Source organism: Coregonus clupeaformis, chromosome 33 (assembly GCF_020615455.1).
Source record: "Coregonus clupeaformis isolate EN_2021a chromosome 33, ASM2061545v1, whole genome shotgun sequence".
Lineage (NCBI taxonomy): Eukaryota > Metazoa > Chordata > Actinopteri > Salmoniformes > Salmonidae > Coregonus > Coregonus clupeaformis.
Genome location: NC_059224.1, coordinates 4552910 through 4561408, shown reverse-complemented (window position 1 = coordinate 4561408; position 8499 = coordinate 4552910).

The window sequence follows — 8499 nt, the reverse complement described above, 5'->3', positions numbered from 1 at the left end:
GCGTCTGAACGGTTTGGCCTCTCCGTTTTGCTCTACAAGCCCCACGGGACTAATCTGAAGTCGATCCCATTGATGTGCCAATTTATTTTTTGTAGTGTCCGAACCGTTTGGGCTACAAACTAACCCCACTGTGGAAAGGGGTGATTCTCACGAGCCCGATGGCATTCTCCGTTTGCTCTACGACCCCCACAAGTGTAATGGGACTCGTCTGAAGGTAACTGGTACCTGTTAAAAAAATTTTTTATGGATGTAGTTTTGTGCCTACCCAAAAAAAGGGGTTAAATACAGTGCATTCGGAAAGTATTCAGACCCCTTGACTTTTTCCATATTTTGTTACCTTACAGCCTTATTCTAAAATTGATTTAAATCGTTTTTAAGTATTCAGACCCTTTACTCAGTACTTTGTTGAAGCACCTTTGGCAGCGATACCAGCCTCAAGTCTTCTTGGGTATGACTACAAGCTTGGCACACCTGTATTTGGGGAGTTTCTCCCATTCTTCTCTGCAGATCCTCTCAAGCTCTTTCAGGTTCGATGGGGAGCGTCGCTGCACAGCTATTTTCAGATATCTCCAGAGATGTTCGATTTGGTTCAAGTCCAGGCTCTGGCTGGGCCACTCAAGGATGTTCAGAGACTTGTCCCAAAGCCACTCCTGCGTTGTCTTGGCTGTGTGCTTAGGGTCGTTGTCCTGTTGTAAGGTGAACCTTAGCCCCAGTCTGAGGTCCTGAGCGCTCTGGAGCAGGTTTTCATCAAGGATCTCTCTGTACTTTACTCCGTTCATCTTTCCCTCGATCTTGACTAGTCTCCCAGTCCCTGCCGCTGAAAAACATCCCCACAGCATGATGCTGCCACCACCATGCTTCACCGTAGGGATGGTGCCAGGTTTCCTCCAGACGTGACGCTTGGCATTCAGGCCAAAGTGTTCAATCTTGGTTTCATCAGACCAGAGAATCTTGTTTCTTATGGTCTGGGATTCCTTTAGGTACCTTTTGGCAAACTCCAAGCGGGCTGTCATGTGCCTTTTACTGAAGAGTGGCTTCCGTCTGACCACTCTACCACAAAGGCCTGATTGGTGGAGGGCTGCAGAGATGGTGGTCCTTCTGGAAGGTTCTCCCATCTCCACAGAGGAACTCTGGAGCGCTGTCAGAGTGACCATTGGGTTCTTGGTCACCTCCCTGACCAAGGCCCTTCTCCCTGATTGCTAGGCGGCAGGTAGCTTAGTGGGTAAGAGCGTTGTGCCAGTAACCGAAAGGTCGCTGGTTCTAATCCCCGAGCCGACTAGGTGAAAAATCTGTAGATGTGCCCTTAAGCAAGGCACTTAACCCTAATTGCTCCTGTAAGTCGCTCTGGATAAGAGCGTCTGCTAAATGACTGAAATGTAAATGTAATGCTCAGTTTGGCCAGGCGGCCAGCTCTAGGAAGAGTCTTGGTGGTTCCAAACTTCTTCCATTTAAGAATGATGGACGCCACTGTGTTCTTGGGGACCTTCAATGCTGCAGACATTTTTTGGTACACTTCCCCAGATCTGTGCCTCAACACAACCCTGTCTTGGAGCTCTACAGACAATTCCTTCGAACTCATGGCTTGGTTTTTGCTCTGACATACACTTGGTTAAGGGCTTGTAAGTAAGCATTTCACTGTAATGTCTACACCTGTTTGTATTCGGTGCATGTGGCAAAGAAAATTTTATTTTGAACTGTGGGACCTTATATAGACCGGTGTGTGCCTTTCCAAATAATGTCCAATCAATTGAATTTACCATAGGTGGACTCTAATCTCAAGGATGATCAATGGAAACAGGATGCACCTGAGCTAGATTTCGAGTCTCATAGTGAAGGGTCTGAATACTTATGTAAATAAGGTATTTCTGTTTTTTTTATTTGCGAAAATGTCATAAAGCCTGTTTTCGCTTTGTCATTATGGGGTATTGTGTGCGGATTGATGAGAAAAAATAAATAATTTTATCAATTTTAGAATAAGTCTGTAACGTAACAAAATGTGGGAAAAGTCAAGGGGTCTGAATACTTTCCGAATGCCCTGTATGTGTCAAATATATATATTTCCTGAGCTTTGTTATATCTCCTAGATATAGGACAGACACTTCAAATTTATTTTTTGACTGTCTTTTTTGCCATTTATGAATTTGTTATTCAATGTGTTTCTATGGGATTTGGTACTCAATATTTTATCGAATCATTTTTTGTGTGTGTTTTTTAAGTAAAGGGGTCCTAAAATTCGAAATCAAACAGCTAACTGATCCATGGTATGACCATCTTAAAACAATGCCATATGTCATATCTCCCGAGTGGCGCAGTGGTCTAAGGCACTGCATCGCAGTGCTAGCTGTGCCACTAGAGATCCTGGTCCGAATCCAGGCTCTGTCGTAGCCGGCCGCGACCGGGAGACCCATGGGGCGGCGCACAATTGGCCCAGCGTCATCCAGGGTAGAGGAGGGAATGGCCGGCAGGGATGTAGCTCAGTTGGTAGAGCATGGCGTTTGCTACGCCAGGGTTGTGGGTTCGTTTCCCACGGGGGGCCAGTATGAAAAAATAAAATAATGTATGCACTCACTAACTGTAAGTCGCTCTGGATAAGAGCGTCTGCTAAATGACTAAAAATGTAAATGTAAAATGTCAGTTTATAACCCGCCCAACGTCTTAGACTAGATAGATAATATTGCAGTAATACCAGTACTCCGTTCTGACCAGTTGGTGTCAGCAAAGCTCCATTGTGGTGGTGTTGCAGCGCTGCACTAGATCAAATTAAACGTTGTTTGTCATTCTTTGTAAACAACAGGTGTCGACTAACAGTGAAATGCCCTATGTCTGCCCTTTAAAACAACACATTTCACTGCGCCTATCTGGTGTAATAAAACATATATTTTTTTGTTGTTTCAAAAATGCAGAGAGAATTTTCAATAGAAAAATGATAACACTATGAATAAATGCACAATGAGTAATGATAACTTGGCAATATACACAGGGTACCAGTACCAAGTCGATGTGCAGGGGTATGAGGTAATCAAGGTAGATATGTATACTGAACAAAAATATAAACGCAACAATGATTTTACTGAGTTACAGTTCATATAAGTAAATCAGTCAATTGAAATTCATTAGGCCCTAATCTATGGATTTCACATGACTGGGCAGGGGCCCAACCATGGTTGTGCCTGGGAGGGCATACACCCACCCACATGGGAGCCAGGCCCACCCACTGGGGAGCCAAGCCCAGCAAATCAGAATGAGTTTTTTTCCCCCACAAAAGGGCTTTATTAAAGACAGAAATACTCCTCCGTTTCATCAGTTGTCCAGGTGGCTGGTCGCAGAAGCCGGATGTGGAGGTCCTGGGCTGGCGTGGTTACATGTGGTCTGCGGTTGTGAGGCCCGTTGGACGTACTGCCAAATTCTCTAAAATGACGTTGGAGGTGGCTTATGGTAGAGAAATTAACATTCAATTCTCTGGCAACAACTCTGGTGGACATTCATGCAGTCAGCATGCCAATTGCACGCTCCCTCAAAACTTGAGACATCTGTGGCATTGCTGCACATTTTAGAGTGGCCTTTTATTGTCCCCAGCACAAGGTGCACCTGTGTAATGATCATACTGTTTAATCAGCTTCTTGATATGCCACACCTGTCAGGTGAATGAATTATCTTGGCAAAGGAGAAATGCTCACTAACAGGGATATAATCAAATTTGTGGAGAAAATTTGAAAGAAATAAGCTTTTTCTGCGTATGGAAAGTTTCTGGGATCTTTTATTTCAGCTCATGAAACATGGGACAAAAACTTGCATTTATATTTTTGTTCAGTAGACGTATAGCATTGGAGGCTGCTGAGGGGAGGACAGCTCATGGTAATGGATGGAACGGAATAAATGGAAGGGTATCAAACACGTGGTTTCCATGTGTTTGATAACATTCCATGCACTCCATTCCAGCCATTATTATGAGCCGTCCTCCCCTCAACAGCCTCCACTGACATATACTGTAGGTAGGGATAAAGTGACTAGGCAACAAGATAGATAATAAACAGTTGCAGCACCGTATGTGATGAGTCAAAAGAGTTCAAAGGGTCAATGCAGCTATTAGTAAACTATTTAACTAACTATTTAGCAGGCTTGGGGGTAGAAGCTGTTCAGGTTCCTGTTGGTTCCAGACTTGGTGCATCGGTACCGCTTGCCGTGCGGTAGCAGAGAGAGCAGTCCGACTTGGGTGGCTGGAGTCTTTGACAATTTTAAAGGCCTTCCTCTGACACCGCCTGGTATAGAGGTCCTGGATGGCACCGGCGGTGATGCAACCAGTCAAGATGCTCTCAATGGTGCAGCTGTAGAGCTTTTTGAGGATCTGAGGGTCCATGCTGAATCTTTTCAGCCTCCTGAGGGGGAAGAGGCGTTGTTGTGCCTTCTTCACGACTGTGTTGGTGTGTGTGGACCATGTCAATTCCTTAGTGATCTGGACACCGAGGACTTGAAGCTCTCGACCCGCTCCACTACAGCCCTGTCGATGTGGATGGGGCGTGCTCGGCCCCCATAGAAGATGAGAGGGAAGTGGTCCCTGTAACTGATGATGGTTGGGACGGAGAGAGGGAAGACGTTTTCATCACATCACAGCTCGCCGGTCATGTCTGCTGCTGCCAGAGAGAGAAGGAGGGAGAGAGAGAATGAAAGAGAGGATGAGCGAGCGAGAGAGAGAAGTAGAGAGAGGAAAATCCCTATTACCGTGTCAAAGGCAGGTCCTGTGACTGCAGAGGTATTATGGATGAGAGCGAGGCAGGGGTCACCATGCTCAGAGGGTCAGTGGGATGTGTTTACAGCAACACCGGGGCTAATTAGACACTGCTAAATTACTGATAGTCTCCTGTCCCTGTATGTGTGGTTGGCAGTGTGTGTGTGCGTTTGTGCTTCTTTTTCTGTGTTTGTATGTGGATGTGATTGTATAAGACAATGTAAAATGTATAAATGAACATGTACAGCATGCTGGGCTTCATCAGCAGGGGAACGATTCACCACAATGACTGCACCTTCAAGGGCTATTTATTTTCAGCGTGGCAGAGCACATACACCCTACCAACCAAATGAGTCTCCTGTATCTGTGTCAGTGGCACTGGCACTGCCCCAGAGCCACTCACCCACCGCATTGGCACTTACACCTTTCTGTCTTTATTATCCGGGATTACCTTTCACCTTGGTGCTACTTTGGAACAAAGGCACTCTCTCAGGTATCTGCCTCACTGTCTGTGTGATACAGAAACCAGGTATTCCCTGCCCTGCCTGCCCAGTGCAGCCAAGAGTCACCATCACCCTGTCACCTTTGCTGAGTAGGGGCACACGACGGAAAACGTTAAAAAATATTTTGAAATGGGAAACTAAAATGACTGAGCGTTTCTTATTGGAGAAGTCCGGTAGTCCCTCCCTGTTTCCGTCTGTTTTCTTACATTTGGTGCCTAAAGAATACAACCCTGGCCTGGTTAAAGATGATGAACTGTCATGGCATCTGTGTCAATAAGCTCCATTGTTCCTGTCTCTCCTCTTTAAGCGAGGTGAAAAGAAGCTTATGTTTATACTGTAAGTCGTATGCTTCTACTGTCAGTCGTATGCTTCTACTGTCAGTCGTATGCTTCTACTGTCAGTCGTATGCCTCTACTGTCAGTCGTATGCCTCTACTGTCAGTCGTATGCCTCTACTGTCAGTCGTATGTTTATACCGTAAGTCGTATGCCTCTACTGTCAGTCGTATGCCTCTACTGTCAGTCGTATGCCTCTACTGTCAGTCGTATGTTTATACCGTAAGTCGTATGCTTCTACTGTCAGTCGTATGCTTCTACTGTCAGTCGTATGCCTCTACTGTCAGTCGTATGCCTCTACTGTCAGTCGTATGTTTATACCGTAAGTCGTATGCTTCTACTGTCAGTCGTATGTTTATACTGTAAGTGCTAAGTGGTTCATAATAATATAATGTAAAAAGAGTGATAGGGAAAGCAGCACCTCCCTGTGAAGACAGCCAGGGCAGGGCTGTAGGGGGCCTGTAGTGTGGATACTGTAGACAGGGTTTACATAGCAAAGGTATCAAGTTGACCATCGTCCCTGCAGCACATTGGTACAGAAGCACAGAACAGGGCTGATATGGAAAAGTAGTCAAATTTTCTACTGACATTGGTCGGCCATTGGGAGACTGCAGAGGCAGTCATGCATTACTGAGTTATAATTTGTTTTTTTGGTTTGTTTTTTACAGAGGAGTGTGTGTGTGTGTGTGTGTACGTGGGTGAGTGTATTGTATGTGTGTGCATGCAAACTGGACTTTGCAACACAGACTCACAGACAGTGCAACACAGACTCTAGTCCTAGTTGGTTGAGTTGGCAGGATGCTGAGAGTGCACCTGAGACAGGTAGCAACTCTGTTCTGTTTCTCTGTTTTAATCTCTCTAATCTCTGTGTGTGTGTATGTCTTCCCTCCACCCAGGAGTTCCCCACCGTCCTCATTTTCACCATAACGACACAACAGCAGCAGCCTTAGAAAAGTACTGCTTTGTGTTTCTCCGTTTACCAGGCAGTTTGTTATACTGCATGGTGCCCCGCCCAGCCTGGACACACACACACACACAAACACACACACACAGTAATTAGCCTGGTACTTAATACAAATTGAGCCAGGCATCCTGGGCACATATAATCAGACTCCCACACGCACAGTTGGGTTATATCCAGAAATGGCTGCTTCCCACTGCTTTTACCCAACATTATGTAAATGATCAGGTGACATCAATACATACGGACTAGTTCCCTTTCTGTCTGTTCACCTGATGAAACACTGTAGTTATGGGAATACACTGTATCATTGATTTCAGGTGTATTTTGGGGGGGACACATACAGTACATTCTTAGAAAAAAGGAAACTCCTTTTTGGTTCCAGGTAGAACCCTTTCCACAGAGAGTTCTACATGGAACCCAAAAGGGTTGTACCTGGAACAAAAAAAGAGTTCTACCTGGAACCAAAACAGGTTCTCCAAAGGGTTCTCCTATCGGGACAACCAAATATCCCTTTAACACTGAACAAAAATATAAACACAACAAGTAAAGTGTTGGTCCCATGTTTCATGAGCTGAAATAAAAGATCCCCGAAATGTTCCATACACACAAAAGCTTATTTCTCTCAGATTTTGTGCACAAATGTGTTTACATCCCTTTTAGTGAGCATTTCTCCTTTGCCAAGATAATCCATCCACCTGACAGGTGTGGCATATCAAGAAGCTGATCAAACAGCATGATCATTACACAGGTGCACCTTGTGCTGGGGACAATAAAAGGCCACTCTAAAATGTGCAGTTTTGTCAAGTAACACAATGCCACAGATGTCTCAGGTTTTGAGGGAGCGTGCAATTGGCATACTGACTGCAGGAATGTCCACCTGAGTTGTTGCCAGAGTATTGAATGTTAAGCCATCTCCAGTGTCGTTTTAGAGAATTTGGCAGTACGTCCAACCGGCCTCACAACCGCAGACCACATGTATGGCATCATGTGGGCGAGCGGTTCGCTGATGTCAACGTTATGAACAGAGTGCCCCCTGGTGGTGGGGTTATGGTATGGGCAGGCATAAGCCGGTTCGCTGATGTCAACGTTATGAACAGAGTGCCCCCTGGTGGTGGGGTTATGGTACGGGCAGGCATAAGCTACGGACAATGAATACAATTGCATTTTATCAATGGCAATTTGAATGCACAGAAATACTGTGATGACATCCTGAGGCTAATTGTGAGGCCATTTCTTTTAAGGTGTCTGTGACCAACAGATGCCTATCTGTATTCCCAGTCATGTGAAATCAATAGATTAAGGCCTAATTTATTTATTTCAATTGACTGATTTCCTCATATAAACTCTAACAGTAATATCTTTGAAATTGTTGCATGTTGTGTTCATATTTTTGTTCAGCATAGGTTCTAGGTAGCACCTTTTTTCTAAGAGTGTCTACACAATTACGGAGAGATTGAAGCCCAGGGTCAGCCTCGGTGCAGTGTCCCAGGAGCAGGTTCTAGGTAGCACGGAGAGATTGAAGCCCAGGGTCAGCCTCGGTGCAGTGTCCCAGGAGCAGGTTCTAGGTAGCACGGAGAGATTGAAGCCCAGGGTCAGCCTCGGTGCAGTGTCCCAGGAGCAGGTTCTAGGTAGCACGGAGAGATTGAAGCCCAGGGTCAGCCTCGGTGCAGTGTCCCAGGAGCAGGTTCTAGGTAGCACGGAGAGATTGAAGCCCAGGGTCAGCCTCGGTGCAGTGTCCCAGGAGCAGGTTCTAGGTAGCACGGAGAGATTGAAGCCCAGGGTCAGCCTCGGTGCAGTGTCCCAGGAGCAGGTTGTAAAGTACATAGACTAGGTTACATATCTTTCTAGGAACCTTCCAGGAACGAGGGAGAGAGAAACCGTCTGCAGCAGCATTTAGAATATGTGAACTGTCTTTAATTCCTTAAACTGAGAGAGGATAGTTGTAGGTTGTGTGCCAAATGGCACCCTATTC